The 27,023-nt window shown below is 44.0% G+C and overlaps 1 protein-coding gene across 12 annotated transcripts in view; it reads left to right on the forward strand.

Moving 5' to 3' along the window:
* Window positions 1–27,023, forward strand: part of LOC139578112 (tight junction protein ZO-1-like) — a 168,793-nt gene that overhangs the window by 51,100 nt on the left and 90,670 nt on the right. Inside the window, exon 1 of one of the 12 annotated variants that reach the window (XM_071405340.1) lies at window positions 14,776–14,936. The exons of 10 other annotated variants lie outside the window; for them this stretch is intronic. The gene's annotated coding sequence lies outside the window, so the exon portion shown is untranslated. Of the gene's footprint in view, window positions 1–14,775; window positions 14,937–27,023 lie in introns of those variants that run through there. One more of the 12 variants, XM_071405343.1, reaches the window with a different exon arrangement.

Consider the following 27,023-nt stretch of genomic DNA (forward strand, 5'->3'; position numbering starts at 1 on the left):
TTCCTGGCTATCACTGGTGTAAGACAATCCCACACGCACAGTTAGGAACACAACACATTTTTCTTGGTAATAAGAATGAAATTGTGGTTATAAAAAAATAAAAAATCTATCTCGACTTAATCATTCCCTTTGAGATATTATATTGATAGGCCAGGAGGTACAAAATGAGTCCTCAAAATCAATCGCTTAACTCCTTAATAGTTTGACCTTCTGTATAAAAGCTGAATACAAAAAGCCTAAGGAGCAAGAAAGCCTGCGGCTCTATCGATACCCGTGAACATCGTTATCTGAAAAGGAAACATCTACAGGAATCCACAAACAGCATGCTTTGCATTGGACTACAATACTGCTAGCTGTGTCAATGACAATACTGCTAGCTGTGTTAATGTCAATACTGCTAGCTGTGTTAATGACAATACTGCTAGCAGGGTTAATACAGCTAGCTGTGTCAATGACAATACTGCTAGCTGTGTCAATGTCAATACTTCTAGCTGTGTTAAATAGCAATACTGCTAGCTGTGTTAATGACAATACTGCTAGCTGGGTTAATACAGCTAGCTGTGTCAATATCAATACTGCTAGCTGTGTCATTGGCAATACTGCTAGCTGTGTTAATGACAATACTGCTAGCTGTGTTAAATAGTAATACTGCTAGCTGTGTTAATGACAATACTGCTAGCTGTGTTAATACTGCTAGCTGTGTCAATGACAATACTGCTAGCTGTGTTAATGACAATACTGCTAGCTGTGTTAATAATGCTAGCTGTGTCAATGACAATACTGCTAGCTGTGTTAATACTGCTAGCTGTGTTAATGACAATAATGCTAGCTGTGTTAATAATGCTATCTGTGTAAATGACAATACTGCTAGCTGTGTCAATGACAATACTGCTAGCTGTGTCAATGACAATACTTCTAGCTGTGTTAATACTGCTAGCTGTGTTAATGACAATACTGCTAGCTATGTTAATACTGCTAGTTGTGTCAATGACAATACTGCTAGCTGTGTTAATACTGTTAGCTGTGTCAATGACAATACTGCTAGCTGTGTTAATGACAATACTGCTAGCTGTGTTAATACTGCTAGCTGTGTTAATGACAATACTGCTAGCTGCGTTAATGCTGCTAGCTTTGTTAATGCTATAAAACAAGTAGCAGTGATGCACGTAGCAGTCACCCTCTCGACTTGAACTGCTGTTATTCTGCATAGCTGCAGTGCTGTATCTGACACGTGTCATGTCATATGATCTCTGCAGTCATAATTAAGCAATAAGGCACGAGGGGGTGTCCAGGCACTCCGTCATGCGTCGTGCATAAAGAACAGCCCTTAGCCGTGGTATATTGGCCATGCACCACAAACCCCCGAGGTGCCTTATTGCTATTATAAATGGGTTACCAACGTAATTACAGCAGTAAAAATAAACGTTTTGTCATACCCTTGGTATACGGTCTGATATACCATGGCTGTCAGCCAATCAGCATTCAGGGTTCGAACCCCCCAGTTTATAATAGCTCATAGATAGCACAGAGACACGCAATCCTTTGCGGGGTGTTTTCCTCCCAGTGTGTGTGTGTGTGTGTGTGTGTGTGTGTGTGTGTGTGTGTGTGTATACAGTGTCAGTGAGGTGAGTCACCCTCAGTCAGGGGCAGAGCTCTAGAACTACAGTATGAGAGCCATTGTGAATGTGTCATTTGTTTTCCTCCCTGTGTGTGTGTGTGTGTGTGTGTGTGTGTGTGTGTGTGTGTGTGTGTGTGTGTGTGTGTGTGTGTGTGTGAGAGAGAGCCGTTGTGAATGTGTACTTGTTTCTCCTCCCTGTGTGTGTGTGTGTGTGTGTGTGTGTGTGTGTGTGTGTGTGTGTGTGTGTGTGTGTGAGCCTTGTGAATGTGTATTTTTTTTCCCTCCCTGTGTGTGTGTGTTTGTGTGTGTGTGTGTCTATGAGAGCCGTTGTGAATGTGTAATTTGCGTCCCAAATAACCGCCTATCCTCTTCTGACTAGATCTCTATAGACCCCGGTCCAAAGTAGTTCACTGAATAGGTAATAGGGGGTATAGTTTGGGACTAAGCCCCTGTTGTGAATGACTAATTTGCTTTTACACCCGTGTGATTTGCCGATCACATTGTGTTGTGTTCTATTAAAATGTGCTGAGCAGGATATGCAAAAACACACATTTTGTTGTACCACGTGTGAAAATCCAACAGCGAAGTTTTGTGGGACGCGTGTATGTAGACACAGGCGTGCACACTAACACACTCAGGCACGGGCCGCCCACACACACACACACACACACACACACACACACACACACACACACACACACACACACACACACACACACACACACACACACACACACATGTGAGCAGGATATGAAACACATTACTCTGTTGTACTGCGTGTGAATCTCCCACTGTCACGTTAGAGCCTATGATGCATACACACACACACGGACACACACACACACACGGACACACACGGACACATACACACACGGACACACACGGACACATACACACACGGACACACACGGACACATACACACGGACACACACACCCATGCAAGCATGCCGCATACACACACACACACTCACACTGTGCAGTGTTACTTAACAGAGGGTATTTCAAGGGCTGAACGTAACAGCATTAAGAGGCATAAGCCAACATCAAAGACCATGCAAATGCGTAGAGATCTCGGACACTCGTTCATTCATGTGTTTTTCCCCCATCGAATGTCATGTCACTGTCACAGTAGCTTCTACTGCACCTCTCCACAGTACGTAAATAATGGGTCATTCCAACAGTTCAACCCAGCCTTATTGCTCAGCCGTGACTTGTTTTCCTTGTCTTTGCAGTATTGCCCTAAGCACTCTCGCTGGATACTTGGGGCGGCAGGTAGCCTAGTGGTTAGAGTGTTGGGCCAGTAACCGAAAGGTTGCTGGATCGAATCCCCGAGCTGTCGTCGTTCTGCCCCTGAGCAAGACAGTTAACCCACTGTTCCCCGGGCGCCGAAGATGTCAATTAAGGCAGCCTCCCCCCCGCCTCTCTCTGATTCAGAGGGCTTGGGTTAAATGCGGGAGACACATTTCAGTTGAAAGCATTCAGTTGTACAACTGACTAGGTATCCCCCTTTCCTTAGTATGTAAATGATACATGCTGTATACAGAGCAGGAGCACAGATGCAGGCTTTGAGGTCACAGGGATCTGTAGGATTAATAACCTAGTCATGTTTCTAGTTGTGCTTTAAGCTATACTGTCCATCACGTTAACGTTACACCGGTGGTCAACTATGACTGACTGTCCTTGTTTATCTAATTCTCGTAACCTTTGCCAACTTACCCCCTGCCTCTATCCCCCCCACTCCACCATCCTCCCCCACCTTCCCGCCATCCTCCAATGGAATAAGCAGCGGCAGGGCAGCTCTCCTTACGTCAGTTTCTCTGTACGTCAGCAACATCTGACCTCTACAGGACCTCCAGTGCTCCTCACTTCTGCATTATATTCAGACCCCATCTCCTCCTACCTTACTGTGCTCATTAGAGCAAAGAGCTTAGAGGTGACAGCAGCGGTCCCGCTGTGGCCAGAAAGTGACAAAGTGCACAACAGAAGGTACTGCATACAATGAGGAACTCTACTTGTCGCTCTAACACTGAGGAATAGAATACAGAATACAGTAGGAGGATACAGCATTCTGGAATAGAATACAGAATACAGTAGAAGGATACAGCATTCTGGAATGGGAATACAGAATACAGTAGGAGGATACAGCATTCTGGAATAGAATACAGTAGGAGGATACACCATTCTGGAATAGAATACAGAATACAGTAGAAGGATACAGCATTCTGGAATGGGAATACAGAATACAGTAGAAGGATACAGCATTCTGGAATGGGAATACAGAATACAGTAGGAGGATACAGCATTCTGGAATAGAATACAGTAGGAGGATACACCATTCTGGAATAGAATACAGAATACAGTAGGAGGATACAGCATTCTGGAATAGAATCTGACTGTGGGCTGTGAGCTGTGAGCGGTGGGTTTTAGACTGTGAGCGGTGGGTTTCAGACTGTGAGCAGGGGTTTGGTGCAGTACACAATTTACATTTTATATTGATTACATCTGTATTCCTCGTGGGAAACAAATATTGAGCATCATGACTAAAGAGCAGCAGAGTGCCTGGGTTTAAGTTTCCCCTCCTCTCCTCTGGACTTCTCATATCTGCAGAGCAAGGAGGCTATAAAGGTCACTTCGGTTGTCTCCCAAATGGCCCCCTATTCCCTATATAGTGCATAGGGCTCCGGTCAAAAGTAGTGCACTATATTGGGAATAGGGCTCCGGTCAAAAGTAGTGCACTATATTGGGAATAGGGCTCCGGTCAAAAGTAGTGCACTATATTGGGAATAGGGCTCCGGTCAAAAGTAGTGCACTATATTGGGAATAGGGCTCCGGTCAAAAGTAGTGCACTATATTGGGAATAGGGGGGCCATTTGGGATGCAGCTTGAATTGGCCTCTTAGAAAAGGTTATACCGCTTCTGCATCGCCTTATTGAACGATAGACTCTCTTTCAAATAAACCTTCTGCATCGCCTTATTGAACGATAGACTCTCTTTCAAATAAACCTTCTGCATCGTCTTATTGAACGATAGACTCTCTTTCAAATAAACCTTCTGCATCGCCTTATTGAACGATACTCTCTTTCAAATAAACCTTCTGCTTTGGCTTATTGAACGATAGGCTCTCTTTCAAATAAACCTTCTGCTTTGGCTTATTGAACGATAGACTCTCTTTCAAATAAACCTTCTGCTTTGGCTTATTGAACGATACACTCTCTTTCAAATAAACCTTCTGCTTTGGCTTATTGAACGATAGGCTCTCTTTCAAATAAACCTTCTCTATTTTGTCCATCTTTTCCCAAATGCATTGACGAAATGTAACACACACACACACAATGAATTTATTTCATCTTTGGTAAAAAAAAAAACTGCCCTGCATTTTTTCTGCTTGTCACAAGAAAGCTCTTGTCAAAAACTGACATTTTTGGATACATGTGTTTTTCGGCTGACTCTGCAGAGTGGCTGTATGCTCTACTAGTAGGTAATAGATGGCTCATACATAGAGATTTGTTTGAGTTGCCACACACACACACACACACACACACACACACACACACACACACACACACACACACACACACACACACACACACACACACACAGAGACGTCTTATCCACTCTCAAAGATGTAGTGACACACACAGTAGCGGCCCTAACTCACTCTGTTGAAAGCTACCAATCAATGTGAGTTTCACAGTCTCATATTATTAAGTGTGATCTGTTTTGTACATTTTAAAAACTATATACAGTTGAAGTCGGAAGTTTACATACACCTTAGCCAAATACATTTAAACTCAGTTTTTCACAATTCCTGACATTTAATCCTAGTAAAAATTCCCTGTCTTAGGTCAGTTACGATCACCACTTTATTTTAAGAATGTGAAATGTCAGAATAATAGTAGAGAGAATGATTTATTTCAGCTTTTATTTCTTTCATCACATTCCCAGTGGGTCAGAAGTTTACATATGCTCAATTAGTATTTGGTAGCATTGCCTTTAAATTGTTTAACTTGGGTCAAACTTTTCAGGTAGCCTTCCACAAGCTTCCCACAATAAATTAGGTGAATTTGGGCCATTTCCTCCTGACAGAGCTGGTGTAACTGAGTCAAGTTTGTAGGCCTCCTTGCTCGCACACGCTTTTTCAGTTCTGCCCACAAATTGTCTATAAGATTGAGGTCAGGGCTTTGTGATGGCCACTCCAATACCTTGACTTTGTTGTCCTTAAGCCATTTTGCCACAACTTTGGAAGTATGCTTGGGGTCATTGTCCATTTGGAAGGTCCATTTGGGACCAAGCTTTAACTTCCTGACTGATGTCTTGAGATGTTGCTTCAATATATCCACATAATTTCCCATCCTCATGATGCCATCTATTTTGTGAAGTGCACCAGACCCTCCTGCAGCAAAGCACCCCCACAACATGATGCTGCCACTCCCGTGCTTCACGGTTGGGATGGTGTTCTTCAGCTTGCAAGCATCCCCCTTTTTCCTCCAAACATAATGATGGTCATTATGGCTAAACAGTTTTATTTTTGTTTCATCAGACTAGTGGACATTTCTCCAAAAAGTATGATCTTTGTCCCCATGTGCAGTTGCAAACCGTAGTCTGGCTTTTTTATGGCGGTTTTGGAGCAGTGGCTTCTTCCTTGCTGATCGGCCTTTCAGGTTATGTCGATATTGGACTCGTTTTACTGTGGATATAGATACTTTTGTACCTATTTCCTCCAGCATCTTCACAAGGTCGTTTGCTGTTGTTCTGGGGTTGATTTGCACTTTTCGCACCAAAGTACGTTCATTTCGAGGAGACAGAATGCGTCTCCTTCCGGAGCGGTATGACGGCTGCGTGGTCCCATGGTGTTTATACTTGCGTACTATTGCTTGTACAGATGAACGTGGTACCTTCAGGTGTTTGGAAATTGCTCCCAATGATGAACCAGGTCTACAATATTTTTTCTGAGGTCTTGGCTGATTTCTTTTGATTTTCCCATGATGTCAAGCACAGAAGCACTGAGTTCGAAAGTAGGCCTTGAAATACATCCACAGGTACACCTCCAATTGACTCAAATGATGTCAATTAGCCTATTAGAAGCTTCTAAAGCCATGACATAATTTTCTGGAATTTTCCAAGCTGTTTAAAGGCACAGTCAACTTAGTGTATGTAAACTTCTAACCCACTGGAATTGTGATACAGTGAGTTATAAGTGAAATAATCTTTCTTTAAACAATTGTTGTAAAAATGACTTGTGTCATGCACAAAGTAGATGTCCTAACCGACTTGCCAAAACTATAGTTTGTTAACAAGAAATTTGTGGAGTGTTTGAAAAACAAGTTTTAATGACTCCAACCTAAGTGTATGTAAACCTCCGACTTCAACTGTATGCTGTCCAGCACTGAGGCGGTGTGTATAAAACTATTGTTTCATGTTGTTGTGCATCATCAAATATGCGTTGTATTGTACAAGGCAGTATGTCTCAAGACCTATCACAACATGTGGACATAATAGGATTTCCCTAATTAACATAAACGCATGAAGTGTGAAGCGATAGGTGGTTGTTATTTGTTTAAATGTCCCAGTTCTTCCAAAACATAATATTGTGCCACATGCACCTTAACCCCACACAGACACTGCACCCTAGCCTATTGCTGTGAGATAAGCGAATGAAGATTAGCCTGCAAGTGCCAAGTGAAAGGTCTTAATTACGGAGGGCCCAAACCTCTACACTAAATCATGTAGAGACAAAAGGCTACATCTCCAAATGGCACACTAATTCCCTACATAGTGCATTCCTTTTGATCAGGCTTCCATTTGGGACGTAAACGACAACAGGAAGAGTGCACGGAGGACTGGGTCAAACCTATATTTACTGTCATGAATAAAATCAGAAATATATCATTCAGAACACCACAAACATTCAGCACCTTCTTTTATGCTGCGTACTTTTCCCACTAGTAAATATTTAACTATCGAGAATAAATTTATAGCAGCCCCCATGACATGACACTTTAATGCACATCTATTCCTAGTGGAATACTTGACTTGACAAAAGTGCAGGGCGCTAATGTGTGAATATAGTGCACGCAGTAAAAACTGGATTAGGCTACTGGGTATCTGGGGATATGCAGTGCCACATTTATTTTCTCTGCACAGAGGCCTACCTAGACAATAATTGATGTTAACATTTCTGCAGATACAGTGTTAGGAATACAAGCTTAACGGAGACGATCACTCTGTATCTCTGTACTCTATTTAACAACGTGCTTCTACATCTGCATTGCTTACTGTTTGGAGGTTTTAGGCTGGGTTTCTGTATAGCACTTTGTGACATCTGCTGATGTAAAAAGGGCTTTATAAATACATTTGATTGATTGATTGATATGGAATTTAAGCTATTTTTTTTGCTAATGGTTTGGTGGGGTCGTCAAAATGAAATTGAAAATTATTTCTGTTGCGTATAACATCTACAGCGTTTAATCTTTTCTCTTGGTCAATCTGATGTTGTACACCTGCAGCACAACCTACTGTAGCTGTTGGGGTTACAATCTGCACACATGAACCAACATACAGTAAGTAGACTGATGATGGCCTATCTAGGCTTATTACAGATGTGGTCGTTTACAGACACAGCAGATAGAGGTGATCACTCTGTCGCTGTATTCAATGCTCATTGCAAATTTGAGCTACTATTGCTACGCTATAGCCTAGGGTTCATTCTTGATTTGTCGGGATGTCAAAGTGAAAAGGTTTCAGTCGATTTTTGTTGTTGTTGCATACAGCTTTTAAATGTATTCTCCCTAAGGTGTTTTTTTTTGTGTGCATACTGCATACTGCATACTGTAGGTGTTTGTGTTACAATGTGCACGTACACACTGATGATGCAGGCTTACAATCTGTTCATTTACAGCCGTAGTCTATTCGCCATTATTCTCCCTGCACATCTTCTCTGATCAAACTGAGTGAGTAAGAGCAGGCTGCCTGTTCCATTGCAGACTAAACACTTTCTTGTCTGCAGAGCAGACCCCACCTCCCCCCTACTACAGTAAAATATAGCATTCCCTTGCAGTGTTCTGTACTGTAATGAACAGTTATCGGCCTGACTATTTTATCGCAGTGGGCTTGACTGATGGCAAATCCATGCAATAGTAGGGATTGGTGGAACAGCATTTAAAGAGAAGCACATTGACAAGTGTAGAGAAACTTGTTTAAATCAACAAGGCACGTGTCAAGCAAAGACTAGCCTTTCTGGTCTGAAATCAATAGATCATAATCAAAATATTTGTTTGGCTTATAGAATGATGCAATTACTGTACGCCTAGGGCTGTTGTGGTGACCATATAACCGCCACAACAGCAGTCACAAGTCATGAAGGCAGTCAAATTCCACATGACCATTTAGTCACGGTAATTAGGCTTCTCCAAGCTCTGATGCTGGTGATGGTTATTAGTAGCCTACCAAACTTGCTAACTGCCTGGTACTCAGCACTCCATTGTCCCTCTAATCACTCTGACATCAATGCAAATGTAATCGAAAATCTGATCAAACACTTCATGAGACCCATGAGCTCCTGTTGTGCAACATTTCAATAGGCTATGCAATTGTGCGGGAAAACAGAGTGATGGCCTCTACTAAAAATAGGAGAATCAGCTTTCTATAGGCTAGGCCTACTATATTTATTTCTCAACTTTCCTAATATTAAGCACATTGCTTATATTTACAACAGGAGTATAGCCTACCTGGCTGGCATGAAAATAAACCATGAGGAAAAGTGTCCTCCATTCGCTATTTAAGTGCATAGATGACATGTATTTCTTCCCTGACCCTGTTTTGAGACAGGTGCATGATAATGGTCTATTCTAAATCAACACAAATTTCACACATACATTATTTAGTATATGTAAAGACAAGATTAAATCAAGAATAGTCTAATGGGTGACAATACTAGCCTATCACTTGTAAATTATATATTATCGCTTGTGAATGATGCCCAGCATAAGAAACAATGCCTTTTTTTTGCGACTTTTTCAAATCATAGTCACACACTTCATGTAGCCTATGCCATAGACCTATATGTTTTGATAAGGTTTGTATCACAACTAAAGTGGCCAAATAACTTCTTACAATTAAGCACATTAATCCGCTTTACAAGGGGTGTAGAGCCTAACTCAAATAAAATAAAATTCAAAGCAGCGCGTTAGTGTCAAGTTTGGGGAAGATAATGTCACCGTAAAAATGCTTTTATAATAAAAGCATAAAATGCATAATTGCATTTGCGGTCACTTTTGATAATGGTGTTTTCCACTAATGGAACATTCGTGCCTATAGCCTACTATCATGTGCGCATTGCTGCACTTATAATGTGAAGAAATAGCCTAATAGTTTATCAACATTTTAAGATAAACGTTCTGATCTGTTGCGTCAGCCACATTGCGTAAAAAAGTGGTTGTATTAATTTGGGATCTATCACATCCCACAACTTTCCCAGACTATGTTTGGAATATTTATTTATTGCACAGAATAGAATAGGTTGACCTTTGTACTATTGGGGATAGTAGATTGACATAGGCTAGTGCTTTTCCTGTTCGTTAGGCCTACTCATATTGTTGGCTGACGAAAAGTAAATGTGGACAGTCCTTCCAATATCTTCAATATGCACCTCGGAATTGGATAAGGACGTGCACAGTTGCGTCTGTCTTCACTTGTAGCCTATGAGAAAGACCCGATCACGTGAGGGAGCACGCAGTTCTCAGGGAGAAGTGCACAACGATTTTTTTTAGGGTGCATTCCGGCCTCACAAAGGGGATGCCATCGTGTAATTATAGGCATTATCAAGTGCTTGTCAAATTGTGAATGAGTGACTGATGAAGTGTGTACAGCCTGAGCAAAAAAATAAATCAGAGCTGATGCCTTTCAATCGACTTTTTTCAAATCGCCATCGCATCATGCAGCCTTGGAATGTATTAAACATCAAAACATATTGCCCAATGTTTGTAAAACTACTAAAATTACATTAATAAATCTAAATTAAGCAAATAGAAGTACCTGTTTCTTTGTTAACCGCGCAACACAGAATAGCTACATGTGAACACTCCCTCAAATCATTTGGAGAAAATATCCTTTCTATTTTATTCAGCTTTGTTAAATTGTATTCTCCATACTATAAAATAATGCCATGGAATTCTAAGCAAATCTTGTCTGCTAAATGAACTAGTGTAGCCCACAGCCATATGGCATTTGCCAGATCAGGGCCTAACATAAGGACAACTCAGAGTATGCTATTCTGTTCTTCTGAAATAGACTACATTTTCTTCATATCATGTATCTTTAGACCTGTGTAAAATAAATCATGGATTTATTGTGATGGTGTAGGCTATATTACATGGATGTAGTGTGAAGGTGTAGGCTATATTACATGGATGTAGTGTGATGGTGTAGGCTATACTACATGGATGTAGTGTGAAGGTGTAGGCTATATTACATGGATGTAGTGTGAAGGTGTAGGCTATATTACATGGATGTAGTGTGAAGGTGTAGGCTATATTACATGGATGTAGTGTGATGGTGTAGGCTATATTACATGGATGTATTGTGATGGTGTAGGCTATATATTACATTTTACATTTACATTTAAGTCATTTAGCAGACGCTCTTATCCAGAGCGACTTACAAATTGGTGCATTCACCTTATGATATCCAGTGGAACAACCACTTTACAATAGTACATCTAACTCTTTTAAGGGGGGGGGGGGTTAGAAGGATTACTTTATCCTATCCTAGGTATTCCTTAAAGAGGTGGGGTTTCAGGTGTCTCCGGAAGGTGGTGATTGACTCCGCTGACCTGGCGTCGTGAGGGAGTTTGTTCCACCATTGGGGTGCCAGAGCAGCGAACAGTTTTGACTGGGCTGAGCGGGAACTGTACTTCCTCAGAGGTAGGGAGGCGAGCAGGCCAGAGGTGGATGAACGCAGTGCCCTTGTTTGGGTGTAGGGCCTGATCAGAGCCTGAAGGTACGGAGGTGCCGTTCCCCTCACAGCTCCGTAGGCAAGCACCATGGTCTTGTAGCGGATGCGAGCTTCAACTGGAAGCCAGTGGAGAAAGCGGAGGAGCGGGGTGACGTGAGAGAACTTGGGAAAGTTGAACACCAGACGGGCTGCGGCGTTCTGGATGAGTTGTAGGGGTTTAATGGCACAGGCAGGGAGCCCAGCCAACAGCGAGTTGCAGTAATCCAGACGGGAGATGACAAGTGCCTGGATTAGGACCTGCGCCGCTTCCTGCGTGAGGCAGGGTCGTACTCTGCGAATGTTGTAGAGCATGAACCTACAGGAACGGGTCACCGCCTTGATGTTAGTTGAGAACGACAGGGTGTTGTCCAGGATCACGCCAAGGTTCTTAGCACTCTGGGAGGAGGACACAATGGAGTTGTCAACCGTGATGGCGAGATCATGGAACGGGCAGTCCTTCCCCGGGAGGAAGAGCAGCTCCGTCTTGCCGAGGTTCAGCTTGAGGTGGTGATCCGTCATCCACACTGATATGTCTGCCAGACATGCAGAGATGCGATTCACCACCTGGTTATCAGAGGGGGGAAAGGAGAAGATTAATTGTGTGTCGTCTGCATAGCAATGATAGGAGAGACCATGTGAGGATATGACAGAGCCAAGTGACTTGGTGTATAGCGAGAATAGGAGAGGGCCTAGAACAGAGCCCTGGGGGACACCAGTGGTGAGAGCACGTGGTGCGGAGACAGATTCTCGCCACGCCACCTGGTAGGAGCGACCTGTCAGGTAGGACGCAATCCAAGCGTGGACCTTGCCGGAGATGCCCAGCTCGGAGAGGGTGGAGAGGAGGATCTGATGGTTCACAGTATCAAAGGCAGCCGATAGGTCTAGAAGGATGAGAGCAGAGGAGAGAGAATTAGCTTTAGCAGTGCGGAGCGCCTCCGTGACACAGAGAAGAGCAGTCTCAGTTGAATGACTAGTCTTGAAACCTGACTGATTTGGATCAAGAAGGTCATATATTACATATTACATATATTACATGGATGTAGTGTGAAGGTGTAGGCTATATTACATGGATGTAGTGTGAAGGTGTAGGCTATATTACATTGATGTAGTGTGAAGGTGTAGGCTATATTACATGGATTTATTAGACTTTTAAAAAATGTAGATGTTCCTAAAGGTCTGCATCAGTGGCTTGTAGGCTGTGTGTGGAAGCCAGGAGATGCTACATTTGTTTCTGTTAATTACCGTTCAATTACCGTGAGACGGACAGTTATTTGCTTGACGATCACCGGCTGACAACATTTTGTGACCGCCACAGCCCTATGTACGTCGTGATTTATACATGTATTTATTACAAATATTACAAGATGAAATAAATCTCGAGATGCACCATAGGAAGTCTAGCGGTTAGAGAGGCGAGCCAGCGACCGGAGCGTTGCCAGTTCGAATCCCAGGTCCAATGGGAAAAATCCGGTGGGAAGTGAACTGGCAATCGGAGGGTTGCTGGTATCAAATCCTAGATGCCATTTGCTTTGATCAAGGCACTTAACCCTCCACAACTTCAGCTCCCCTGGCGCCCAGTGTGGCAACCCCACCCCCCCACCCCTCTCCAAAACCTGTATGTATACAGGTACCTACCAAAATAACGGAAACACTTGAGTAAATGAGGGATACACAGTATATTGAAAACAGGCACTTCTACATAGGTGTGCTTCATGATTTAATTAAGCAATTAACATCACATCGTGCTTAGGATCATGTATAAAAATGCCTAGTTGCCTATTATTTTGGCTACCATGGCTAGAAGAGATCTCAGTGACTTTGAAAGAGGGGTCTCAAAGGAGGATAGGGGGTTTAAAGGATGTGTCTCAGTCATCAGATCTCAACCCAATTGAACACTTATGGGAGATTCTAGAGTGGCGCCTGAGACAGCGTTTTCTATCACTATCAACAAAACACAAAATTATGGAATTTCTCGTGGAAGAATGGTGTCGCATCCCTCCAATAGAGTTCCAGACACTTGTAGAATCTATACCAATGCGCATTGAAGCTGTTCTGGCGGCTCGTGGTGGCTCAACGTCCGATTTAAGATACGTTTTTTTGCAGTTACCTGTATGTGTTGCTGCGTTTATAACAACTGGGAACTTGGAAATCTCCGACTTCAAGACAACTGGGAACTGACTGGGAAAATTGTTTGTATTGAATTCCAAGTCGGAAACTCTGGCATCCTTCTAGTGGTGCTTTCAAGACAACTGGGAACTCTGAAAAAACGAGGTAGAATCATGACACCAGCGATCTTCAAGTCAGAGCTGTAGAAAGAGGCCAGAGTTCTCAACTTGGAATTCCTTAGTTGGATGACCATCCAAAACGATTTTTCCCCAGTCAGAGCTATTTCGAGCTATGCCGAGTTCCCCAGTTGTCTTGAACACGGCATATAACTCTGACTTTCCAACCTGAATATCACTGACGTCATGATTCGACCTGGTTTTTCCAGAGTTCCCAACTTGTCTTGAAAGCACCATATTCTTTCAGAAGGGTCGGGTTGGGTTAAAGGCTGAAGTCAAATTTCGGTTGTACTTTGTGTGCAATTGACCAATAAAGATCTAAATCTCTATTACAAGAATGTCTAAATGGAGAAAACTCTATCCCTATTAAAAAAAAAGAAGGTGTGTATCAATTTAACCTTTTGTTTCTTGAAAATAATTGAATCGCTGATATGAAATATAAGGGCCTTATGCTTCCAAAATCATACTGCAAGCAATGTGTATGGACCAAGAATCAGAGCTCTTAACAAAACTCCCCCATACAGAAGACGCCTTGGTCCAATTACTCTTATGTGTAATGTAATGGCACTGAGTGTCATGATCATGGTCCAATTACTCTTATGTGTAATGTAATAGCACTGAGTGTCATGATCAAGGGCAATGTTAGTTATACACACACACACACACACTTTTGTCTTATAAAGTCATCATGACATTATGTCATATTGCAGATTTTAATGTGCAGCTTTGAAATATAGTCTAATGATTGAACTGGACATCACATTAATTTGACCTCAATGCTCGATAATTATGCTGAGGCATGGGTTCTCGACCCTGTAACCTTTACAGTGGAATGACGCGTGATGCTTTTTACGTAGCTACTCCACCCAAGCAGACCTGTCACGGTGCTGTTGTGAAGAAAATCGAATCGGACTGGTAGAGAGGGGAAGGCATCCAGTGCCTGCCATTGCAGTGCGGCTGCTTTGGAGCCACGCCAGACGATTTATTCATTATTTTCCTAAAAGGATTTCACCCATACATTGTAAGGACCAGTACACCGAATAAGGTGAATAAATATGGATTTCATGTGATATGCTTTAGCTAGAGAGAGAGAAGCCAGTGTGTGTAGTCCCGCTGTGGACTGCGATTAGCGAGAGCATACACACTACCACTCGTTTATCTCGCTAGCTAGCTTACTAAACTAGCTAACGTTACCTGACTAGGCTAAGCCAAACGACATTTTAAAATACAATTGTTTTCATGTTGATTAACCAACGGTCGAGGAGATCAAAACACTTGGCGTGGCGTGTTGAAAGTGGCGCTAGGAGACGAAGTGTTGCTGATGTATAGCCAGGACAGCTCGCTTCACCGGCAGTAACAAAATGTCGGCGACCCCGGTGCCTTAGAACCGAAGGTAGCTCCGCTAGCTGTTAACTGTTTGTGGCAATAAATCATACCAAAGACGCCCCTCATAATGCATGGTGCTTGAATTATGGCACAATAGCTTTACTCAGTTCCAGCAGTCTATGTGGAAGGTCTTACCCCCAGAGTCAAGCACCTGTCTCACTCGGCTTGATACTGTCTGACGTCGGTGTTGTTGCTCATGTCAGCTGGTGAGTTAACGGTACGCTAAGGAATTGCGGTTGTTAGCTAATATAGAGTAACGTTAGCTGTCTGGCTGCATATTAAAGGCAGCAACGAATGAAAACAAGAACTTTACCTATGTCATGTTTTAGCGTGCTACATTGTATACAGATACTGAGTTGGTAAGTGACATTGTAGCTACATAAACGAATAAACGAGTAAATATAGCGTCGTCGGGTAGAAAAGGTTAGCTAAGGTTAACAAGCCGGCTTAAGTTACACACAGCCAGCTGTTTAAATCACTATGAGCTAGTGATGTTTGTTAATGGATCTTTTCTATATGGCAAGTAAGTTAAGTCTAACTACCTCCATCTCCGACCTGTTGAATATAAGGTTAGATGTCCAGGCAGCATCTGTCGTCGGTAGCCACCATCAAATAGATAGCTACCTGTCCTTTTATCTTGTAGCCACGGTAACGTTATCAGATAGCTAGTTAGGTTACATTGAGGACAGACCGCTATTCTAGGTTACCCTGAGGACAAGAAGCTAGACGGGACTTGTGATTTTGACCTTTTGACTTTGGTTTGGTGTGAACTTGAAGGGGTCTCTTACTGCTTAGTACTGTGCTATTCTCCATCCCTTTTCCTGATATCAACTTCAGGGTCATACATCATTGCCTGTGACTCACTGTCATTTCCTTTTTGCCAGCCTTGCGTTAACCACCGCATAGAAATGACCTCCTGGAGGTGTGTATAGGTAACATGGTAACGACACCTGTATTTATTGCTCTTTGTCACACAAGCAGAATGAACCACCAATATGGAAAGCAACCATGAACTTGTCATCCTATGCCTTTGCTTAGATTATTTTAGATTGAACTGGTGATAAAGCACTGAAAACCAAAAGAATAGCCAACATTATACACATTTCAAAAGTAAACATCATTTTATTCCATTCTGTGCTGTACCATCAATAACATTTTAGTGCATAACCTTGGTGACTTTTGTTATCCCCCTCTGCAAAAGTTTATTTGAGCAAAAGTGTTGGTACTTACAGTTGCAGAATGATTTTGTTTGTATTTTTGTCTAAGCCCTTTAACCACAGTAATGGAGTTGTCATGTTTCATTTTTCAATCTCATAAATAAGTAAACAACGGTTGACCTTCACAGCAGGAATAGAGACTGGGGAGCATTGGATTAGCAATGTCTCTCAAATGGGCTGCTTTTATTCATTTCATTGTCATCTCAATATGACTGACTAAGTATGTTTGTCCTTAAGCATAGACAAACATTTGCAGTAGAATGAACCGTACTGAAGGACTCAGTGACTTTCAACGTGGCACCGTCATAGGATGCTTACCTTTCCAACTAATCAGTTTGTCAAATTTCTGCCCTGCTAGAGCTGCCCCGGTCAACTGTAAGTGCTGTTACTGTGAAGTGGAAACGTCTAAGAGCAACAACAGCTCAGCCGCAAAGTGGTAGACCACACAAGCTGACAGAATGTGACCGCTGAGTGCTGAAGCACGTAGCGCGTAAAAAAAATTAAAAAAAGTGTCTTTCCTCGGTTGCAACGCTCACGGTTGTATTCGGCGCATGTGTGACAAATGAAGTTTGATTTGATTTAAGTATGTGACCAATACATTTTGATTTGATTTGAACAGATCCATCTATTGTCTGCATTTTTCTGTTGACCTCAGTCACGAGAGATTGGATCATGATTGACCCTTATTGGCCCTTATATGATGGTTTCAAAAGCTTTATAATGTTAGCGTAACGGGTCACAGTTAGTAGGCTAAATCTATGCAAGCCCTAATAAGCATTTCTAGGCATTAGAGCCTTGATTGGTTGTGTGCAATGTCTATTTTAGATCATTTTCTGATGCTCGGTTGGTTCCCTGGTGTACACTTATTTAAAACTAGTTGGATCAACTAGTTGGATATTTCTTGATTTAGCTGTTTCTTAATTTAGCAGACCGGTAGATTGAAATTGAAGTAGTCTTAATGGTTTATTTGAAGGTTTCCTGTCTCATTATTTTGTGCTGACTGAGTCTCTACCTGCTGGTAGAGACCCACACGCGTTCACCCTCTCTCACACACACGTTCACCCTCTCACACACACGTTCACCCTCTCACACACACGCGTTCACCCTCTCTCACACACACGTTCACCCTCTCACACACACACGTTCACCCTCTCACACACACACGTTCACCCTCTCTCACACACACGTTCACCCTCTCACATACACACGTTCACCCTCTCACACACACGTTTCACCCTCTCACACACACGTTTCACCCTCTCACACACACGTTTCCCCCTCTCACACACACGTTTCCCCCTCTCACACACACGTTTCCCCCTCTCACACACACGTTCACCCTCTCTCACACACACACGTTCACCCTCTCTCACACACAGTGAAGGTAGAAAGGATGTTTCTATTCAGGAAGATGTTGAATTGAGGAGACGTCTAGCTGCTTCACCTCACTCTGAGGTTGATTTGAAGAGTTCTGAAAAGACACTGCATTCCAACCCAGTGTGGTCAGACTTAACTCTGTCTCTCGCTCGCTCTGTGTCTCTGTGTCTCTGTCTCTCGCTCGCTCTCTGTCTCTCGCTCGCTCTCTGTCTCTCGCTCGCTCTCTGTCTCTCGCTCGCTCTCTGTCTCTCGCTCGCTCTCTGTCGCTCGCTCGCTCTCTGTCGCTCGCTCGCTCTCTGTCTCTCGCTCGCTCTCTGTCTCACTCTCTGTCTCTCTTTCTCTCGCTCGCTCTCTGTCTCTCGCTCGCTCTCTGTCTCTCGCTCGCTCTCTGTCTCTCGCTCGCTCTCTGTCTCTCGCTCGCTCTCTGTCTCTCGCTCGCTCTCTGTCTCTCGCTCGCTCTCTGTCTCTCGCTCGCTCTCTGTCTCACTCTCTGTCTCTCTTTCTCTCGCTCGCTCTCTGTCTCTCGCTCGCTCTCTGTCGCTCGCTCGCTCTCTGTCTCTCGCTCGCTCTCTGTCTCTCGCTCGCTCTCTGTCTCTCGCTCGCTCTCTGTCTCTCTCGCGCTCTTTCTCTCTGTCTCTCTCGCGCTCTTTCTCTCTGTCTCTCTCGCGCTCTTTCTCTCTGTCTCTCTCGCGCTCTTTCTCTCTGTCTCTCTCGCGCTCTTTCTCTCTGTCTCTCTCGCGCTCTTTCTCTCTGTCTCTCTCGCGCTCTTTCTCTCTTTTGCTCGCTCTTTCTCTCTTTTGCTCGCTCTTTCTCTCTTTTGCTCGCTCTTTCTCTCTTTTGCTCGCTCTTTCTCTCTTTTGCTCGCTCTTTCTCTCTTTTGCTCGCTCTTTCTCTCTTTCGCTTGCTCTCTGTCTCTCGCTTGCTCTCTGTCTCTCGCTCACGCTCTGTCTCTCACGCTCTGTCTCTCTCGTGCTCTTTGTCGCTCTCTCTCTCGCGCTCTTTGTCTCCGTCTCTGTTTCACTCTCTCTCTCCTTCATTTCCACTACTCTCCTTTAGCGGATTCTGTTACTATTCAGCACAAAGGTATAGAGGAGTGAAATGTTTCATCTTCACAGTACAGTGCACCCAGGCTCCAATGAAGTGACATTTAAAAATGATTTATAAAAATAGAAGCTTAACTAATTACAAATGTAACACCCACCCATGGTACCTTCTGTTATCTCATGGCTAAAGGACAGCTCTCACAGTTCAGTGTTAGACTACTGTCATACTGTTAGCCTATACTGGGTGTTGATTTGACCTCTCACCCAGGCCAGCCTAGTTGAGGCTAGCTAAAGATTTGTATGTTGATCACACAATGACTGTAGCTAGCCCAGGTCGGTTCAGTCCAGGTCGGTTCAGTCCAGGTCGGTTCAGTCCAGGTCGGTTCAGCCCAGGTCGGTTCAGCCCAGGTCGGTTCAGTCCAGGTCGGTTCAGTCCAGGTCGGTTCAGCCCAGGTCGGTTCAGCCCAGGTCGGTTCAGCCCAGGTCGGTTCAGCCCAGGTCGGTTCAGCCCAGGTCGGTTCAGCCCAGGTCGGTTCAGTCCAGGTCGGTTCAGCCCAGGTCGGTTCAGCCCAGGTCGGTTCAGTCCAGGTAAACAGTAAGTCAAATCAAATTGAAATCAAATTGTATTGGTTAGAAACACATGGTTAGCAGATGTTAATGCGAGTGTAGCGAAATGCTTGTGCTTCTAGTTCCGACCGTGCAGTAATATCTAACAAGTAATCTAACAATTTCACAACAACTACCTTATACACACACACACACAAGTGTAAAGGAATGATTAAGAATATGTACATATAAATATACGGATGAGCGATGGCCGAACGACATAGGCAAGATGCAGTAGCTAGTAATTATTGGTTGTTGATCTCACCTTACACTGTAACCTTGCTAACTATACTAGCATGCATAAGCCCAGCCAGTGGCAGTCACTGTAGACAGCTTTCCCAGCCAGTTCAGTTCAGTAGTCCAGGTAAAACCACAAGCTTAACCTTTAAAGGAGTTATTAAGTTCTAGCTAGACTACATCAGGCTCTCACACTTTACTGTAGCCGTGCTTCCCCTGGCAACCAGTGTCAGTCCAGGTCAACGTTAGCTAGTGAAACCACTAAGCTAGACTACATCAGGCTCTCACACTTTACTGTAGCCGTGCTTCCCCTGGCAACCAGTGTCAGTCCAGGTCAACGTTAGCTAGTGAAACCACTAAGCTAGACTACATCAGGCTCTCACACTTTACTGTAGCCGTGCTTCCCCTGGCAACCAGTGTCAGTCCAGGTCAACATTAGCTAGTGAAACCACTAAGCTAGACTACATCAGATCAGGCAAGCTTTTAGCCTTTATTGGCTGTTGATATTTTGACACGCTGTATTCAGCTTCCCCAGCCCGGGTTGAATCAGTCTAAGTAAGCAGTAGCTAGTAAATCGACTAGCCTATCCTTAATGGGGTTAAATGAGCCTTGGCTCTTCACTCCCTGGTACCTGGTGTAGTATTACCTGCCTGATGTCGCCTTCTGCTGGAGCACTGCCAATATTCTATCTCGTGTTTTTACAAACTGACGCGCTGACAGGCTCTGCCTAGTGTACCTAGGTATTTACCACCATCAAATCCAATCACATTTTATTTGTCACATGCTCTGAATACAAGACCTTACAGTGAAATTATTAGTTACGAGCCCTTAACCAACAACGCGGTTTTAAGAAAAATAAGTGTTATGTAAAAATAAATAAAAGTAACAAATAATTAAACAGCAGCAGTAAAATAACAATAGCGAGGCTATATACAGGGGGTCCCGGTACAGAGTCAATGTGCGGAGGCACCGGTTAGTCGAGGTAATTTGAGGTAATATGTACATAGGACTCAAAGGAAAGGTTATCGGTCCACTGGATGTGGAAGGCAACCCAAAGTCAAGCAGGTTGATTTCTCTGACTGTAGGCTATGTTGCTGTATTATAGAAGACTGACTCATTCAAGGATGTGAATAAGCACTGCCTTACAGTACACAGTGAGTCATAGTGCGGGGATTACCAGGCAGGCACTATAGGTCTACTGGATCTCCCATCAACAGTATAATTATTATAGATCTGCCTGCCCGCTGGCAACCCAAGACTTGCTAGCAGCTCACCCTTCAATAAATCAAGACTCATCGTAAATCTATCGCCCAGACTTTTGTGACGACTCCGAGGCGTGAAAGAAAGCACTATCATGAGCCAAGAGAGGGGCCTGCCGTCTCTTGGTAAATAGCCTGCATCTACCATCCTATGATCGATTCAATTTCACCATTTGAATGAATCTCCCTTTGTAAGGGTGGAGACTGCAGGTTATATACCTGGCTTTTTAAATCGCCACATAGGGCCTATCGTTTCTCATTGCATCCTTTTTGGTCTTCACTTCAAATCAGTGAACGGGGGAGAAGACAGACACACACGCTTATCAACACATTCCTGCTCTCTGTGTGGTCTACTGATATGTCCCACTGGGTGATTGTGTTCAGCAGCTGCTTGTGATTACCTGGCACATGTGGCTCAGAACAGGCAGACTCCCCGGCTCTCTGGTTAGCATCACTGTACTGACCCTCTACGTCCAGTCCTCCTCACTGGCTGGATACTGGAAATACACTGAACAAAAAATATTAACACAACATGTAATGTGTTGGTTTCATGAGCTGAATTAAAAGATCCCAGAAATGTTCCATACTCACAAAAAAAGCTTATTTCTCTCCAATGTTGTGCACAAATTTGTTTACATCCCTGTTAGTGAGCAGTTCTCCTTTGTCAAGATAATCCATCCACCTGACAGGTGTGGCATATCAAGAAGCTGATTAAACGGCATGAGCAATTACACAGGTGCACCTTGTGCTGAGGACAATAAAAGGCCACTCTAAAATGCGCAGTTTTGTCACACAGCACAATGCCACAGATGTGTCAAGTTTTGAGAGTGCCTGCAATTGGCATGCTGACTGTAGAAATGTCCACCAGAGCTGTTGCCAGATAATTGAATGTTCCATAAGCCTCCTCCAATGTCGTTTTAGAGAATTTGGCAGTACGTCCAACTGGCCTCACAACGTGTAACCAAGCCAGCACAGGGCCCCCACATCCGGCTTCTTCACCTGTGGGATCGTCTGAGACCAGCCACCCGGACAGCTGATGAAACTGTGGGTTTGCACAACCAAATAATATCTGCACAAACTGTCAGAAACCGTCTCAGAGAAGCTCATCTGCGTGCTCGTCGTCCTCACCAGGGTCTTGACCTGACTGCAGTTCGGCGTCGTAACCGACTTCAGTGGGCAAATTTTCACCTTCGATGGCAAAATGGCACCCAGGAGAAGTGTGCTCTTCACGGATGAATCCCGGTTTCAACTGTACGGCGTCGTGTGTGTGTGGGCGAGGGGTTTGCTGATGTCAACATTTGACTGGTACTGTGTATTTTATTTTATGGCACACTTATTCACGCCCGTCTCAGTGAACTAATCGCAGAGACTTAAAGGCTCTGCATGGTCAATCCAAAAGTCTGCAGTGGCCGTACAGCATTTACTGCGATGCCCCCCCCCCCCGCAGAAGTTGGAGCTTCGCAGAGCTGTTGTGAAGGAAGTGAGTTTGTGTTTATACAGGACCTCCCGCCCTCCACCTACGGTCAACCAATCATGTCAACGAGCTAGACGACGCCCTCAACATTTGAGAGGCGCACGGCGTTGAGGTACGGAGCTGAATGTCTCCGGAGGCTCTGCAATTGTCACACCTAGGGCTGTGACTTCATGGAATGTTGTCAGCCGGTGATCAACAAGCAATTAACTGCCGGTCTCAGGTAATTGACCGTTAATTAACAGAAGCACATGTATCATCTCCTGGCTTCCACACACAGCCTACAAGCCACTGATGCAGACCTTTAGAACATCTAAAGTCTAATACATCCATGTAATATAGCCTACAACTTCACAATACATCCATGTAATATAGCCTACACCTTCACAATACATCCATGTAATATAGCCTACACCTTCACAATACATCCATGTAATATAGCCTACACCTTCACAATACATCCATGTAATATAGCCTACACCTTCACAATACATCCATGTAATATAGCCTACACCTTCACAATACATCCATGTAATATAGCCTACACCTTCACAATACATCCATGTAATATAGCCTACACCTTCACAATACATCCATGTAATATAGCCTACACCTTCACAATAAATCCATGTAATATAGCCTACATCTTCACAATAAATCCATGTAATATAGCCTACACCTTCACAATACATCCATTATTTATTTTACACGGGTCTAAATATACATATGAAGAAAATGTAGTCTATTTCAGAAGAACAGAATAGCATACTCTGAGTTGTCCTTGTGTTAGGTCCTGATCTGGCTATGCCATATGGCTGTGGGCTACACTAGTTCATTTAGCAGACAAGTTTTGCTTAGAATTCCATGGCATTATTTTATAGTATGAAGAATAAAATTTAACAAACCTGAATAAAATAGAAAGGATATTTTCTCCAAGCGATTTGAGGGAGTGTTCACATGTAGCTATTCTGTGTTGAGCGTTTAACAAAGAAACAGGTACTTCTATTTGCTTAATTCAGAGTTATTTATGCAACTTTAGATGTGATATAAACATTGGGCTATATGTATAGATTGTTTAATGCATTCCAAGGCTGCATGGCGTGACTGATGATTTGTGACTGAAGTCACATGAAAGGCATGAGCTCTGCTTTGTTTCTTGCGCAGGCTTCAAACACTTCATCAGTCTCACATTCACAATTTGACATCCCCCTTGTGTGACCGTTGTGCCCTTGGGCTGAATATAATAGTTACAATTCACTTCGCCCGGCTGCCGAACGCCGTGCTACGAAGCACAGCTCACTCACATGGCTCTCTCATATCTAAATTCTTATTAGTCTATGCTCGTCACGTGACGTCCCCGATGGACACATCCGGGATGTAACTGCAGGCGTCCTTCTTATCGAATTCTGAGGCGCATATCTTCAAGCTGAAGAGAGTGAGAGAGAGAAGGAAAAACAAAGAGGGAAACTTGGAGAAGTTCACTGTACATTTGACAGTATAAGAAAAGGTGTGTGGCACACTGCATGTAAAACATTCGACACCAATACGCCAAACTGAGAGAATTAAAAGAGAATCTGCGGAAAGAGGAGATCATCGCGCATATTGACTTTGCAGAGAACTCAGGGGCGCAACTTTCACTGGGGACGGGGTGGGGGACATGTTCCCCTCACATTCTGAAATGTAATTTTTGTCCCCTCCCAGTTTTATCATTTGAATGTGATACAAAATTAGGCAACGGTGTGCTTTAGGACCATGCAGACACCTCGGAGCGGTCGGGTAGGCTGTTTGAATAATTATAATTACATTATAATTATTCCCCCACCCCCCCACTTCTAAAACCAACGTTGTGCCACTGAGAGAACTAGCTGTGTAAATACACCATTGAAATCCAGGCAGTTCACTTTGGTGATTCTCACATGCAGGTGACCCTCCACTGTGTTGTGTTGGACATACCACAAATGATACCGTTTCCCTTTGCTCACTGAGCTCTTCTATGCGGATGACCCCTCTGCAATCTGGGCTCATTTCTCAAAAACACTGGCCTACTTCCATGAACTCTGCCCACTTTTGGAATCTTACTTTTGCTTAAATTAATTAAATGTTCTACAATGGTTGTTGTTCAAAATGTTTGCAATAAAATATTGTTTTCCTAAGTTTTTTTACACATGTCATTTCCACCACATCTTGTCATTTCCACCACATCTTGTCATTTCCACCACACCTTGTCATTTCCACCACACCTTGTCATTTCCACCCACACCTTGTCATTTCCACCCCACCTTGTCATTTCCACCCACACCTTGTCATTTCCACCACACCTTGTCATTTCCACCCACACCTTGTCATTTCCACCCACACCTTGTCATTTCCACCCACACCTTGTCATTTCCACCACACCTTGTCATTTCCACCACACCTTGTCATTTCCACCACACCTTGTCATTTCCACCACACCTTGACATTTCCACCCACACCTTGTCATTTCCACCCACACCTTGTCATTTCCACCCACACCTTGTCATTTCCACCCACACCTTGTCATTTCCACCACACCTTGTCATTTCCACCCACACCTTGTCATTTCCACCCACACCTTGTCATTTCCACCCACACCCATATTTTTAGGTAAATTAGTATATTATGTATAATATACATTGATTGAGTTGTTTTAGATAGGGAAATCATATGGTTGGGTGGAAATCACAAACAGGTTGGGTGGAAATGTCTTATTTTTTAATGATAAATAAATATTTTCAGCTCTTCACAAAGGCAAGTTTATACATTCAGAGGCGTTGTGTTGAATTATTCATTCGAGGAAAACCTTAAAAAGCACTTAATATAATATTCAAGTTAATGTACAAATGTATAAGAAACGTCATACAATTATTTTATATGATATTTTCATTTTCAACTAAAGTGGATGTTTAATAATGATGTGATGGAAATTACATTTGTCTATGGCTGTCTAAAAAAAACGACAAAAATATATAAATTCCTGAATAGTACGATCGCAGCCATTATCAGGTATTATTTCTAGACAAATCAAGGACAATTATAAAACTGGTACAATGGTGTTTCAATACATTTTAATTTCTGAAAGCTTGCCGGGCTAAAGTGCCCGAAGTTGCAGAATCACCTATCTATAGCATTCCACAACTGTCCCAGAGTAGCCTCGTGGCAGGTAGCCTCGTGGCAGGTAGCCTCGTGGCAGGTAGCCTCGGTAGCCTAGTAGTGGCAGGTAGCCTAGTAGTGGCAGGTAGCCTAGTAGTGGCAGGTAGCCTAGTGGCAGGTAGCCTCGTGGCAGGAAGCCTAGTAGTGGCAGGTAGCCTAGTAGTGGCAGGTAGCCTAGTGGCAGGTAGCCTCGTGGCAGGAAGCCTAGTAGTGGCAGGAAGCCTAGTAGTGGCAGGTAGCCTAGTAGTGGCAGGTAGCCTAGTGGCAGGAAGCCTAGTAGTGGCAGGTAGCCTAGTAGTGGCAGGTAGCTTCGTGGCAGTTAGCTTCGTGGCAGGTAGCTTCGTGGCAGGTAGCCTCGTGGCAGGTAGCCTAGTGGTTAGAGCGTTGGGCCAGTTCCCGAAAGGTTGCTAGATCGAATCCCCAAGCTGACAAGGTAAAAATATGTCATTCTGCCCCTGAACAAGGCAGTCAACCCACTGTTCCCCGATAGGCCATCATTGTAAATAAGAATTTGTTCTTAACTGTCTTGCCTAAAGGTTACATGTTTTGAATATTTCTTTCTCACCCAAAGGGTCATCTTTTATACTATGAGGGGATAGTATTCATGTATTCAGACCCCTTCACTTTTTCCAAATTTTGTTAAGTTACAGCCGTATTCTAAAATGGATGAAAAAATAGGTTGATTTGATTTATTTTAGTCCCAGTGACTGGCAGTGAGCACAGCAGCAGGACGGTGTGGCGAGGGAGGCAGCAGGACGGTGTGGCGAGGGAGGCAGCATGGAGAGGGAGGCAGCATGGAGAGGGAGGCAGCATGGAGAGGGAGGCAGCATGGAGAGGGAGGCAGCATGGAGAGGGAGGCAGCAGGACGGTGTGGAGAGGGAGGCAGCATGGAGAGGGAGGCAGCATGGAGAGGGAGGCAGCATGGAGAGGGAGGCAGCATGGAGAGGGAGGCAGCATGGAGAGGAAGGCAGCAGGACGGTGTGGCGAGGGAGGCAGCAGGACGGTGTGGAGAGGGAGGCAGCATGGAGAGGGAGGCAGCAGGACGGTGTGGCGAGGGAGGCAGCAGGACGGTGTGGCGAGGGAGGCAGCATGGAGAGGGAGGCAGCAGGACGGTGTGGAGAGGAAGGCAGCATGGAGAGGAAGGCAGCAGGACGGTGTGGCGAGGGAGGCAGCAGGACGGTGTGGCGAGGGAGGCAGCATGGAGAGGGAGGCGGCGTGGAGAGGGAGGCGGCGTGGAGAGGGAGGCGGCGTGGAGAGGGAGGCGGCGTGGAGATGGAGGCGGCATGGAGATGAAGGCAGCAGGACGTCATGCTGCCTTTCTCTCGACACCGTCATGCTGCCTTTCTCTCGACACCGTCATGCTGC

This window comes from Salvelinus alpinus, chromosome 6, assembly GCF_045679555.1.
Source record: "Salvelinus alpinus chromosome 6, SLU_Salpinus.1, whole genome shotgun sequence".
NCBI lineage: Eukaryota > Metazoa > Chordata > Actinopteri > Salmoniformes > Salmonidae > Salvelinus > Salvelinus alpinus.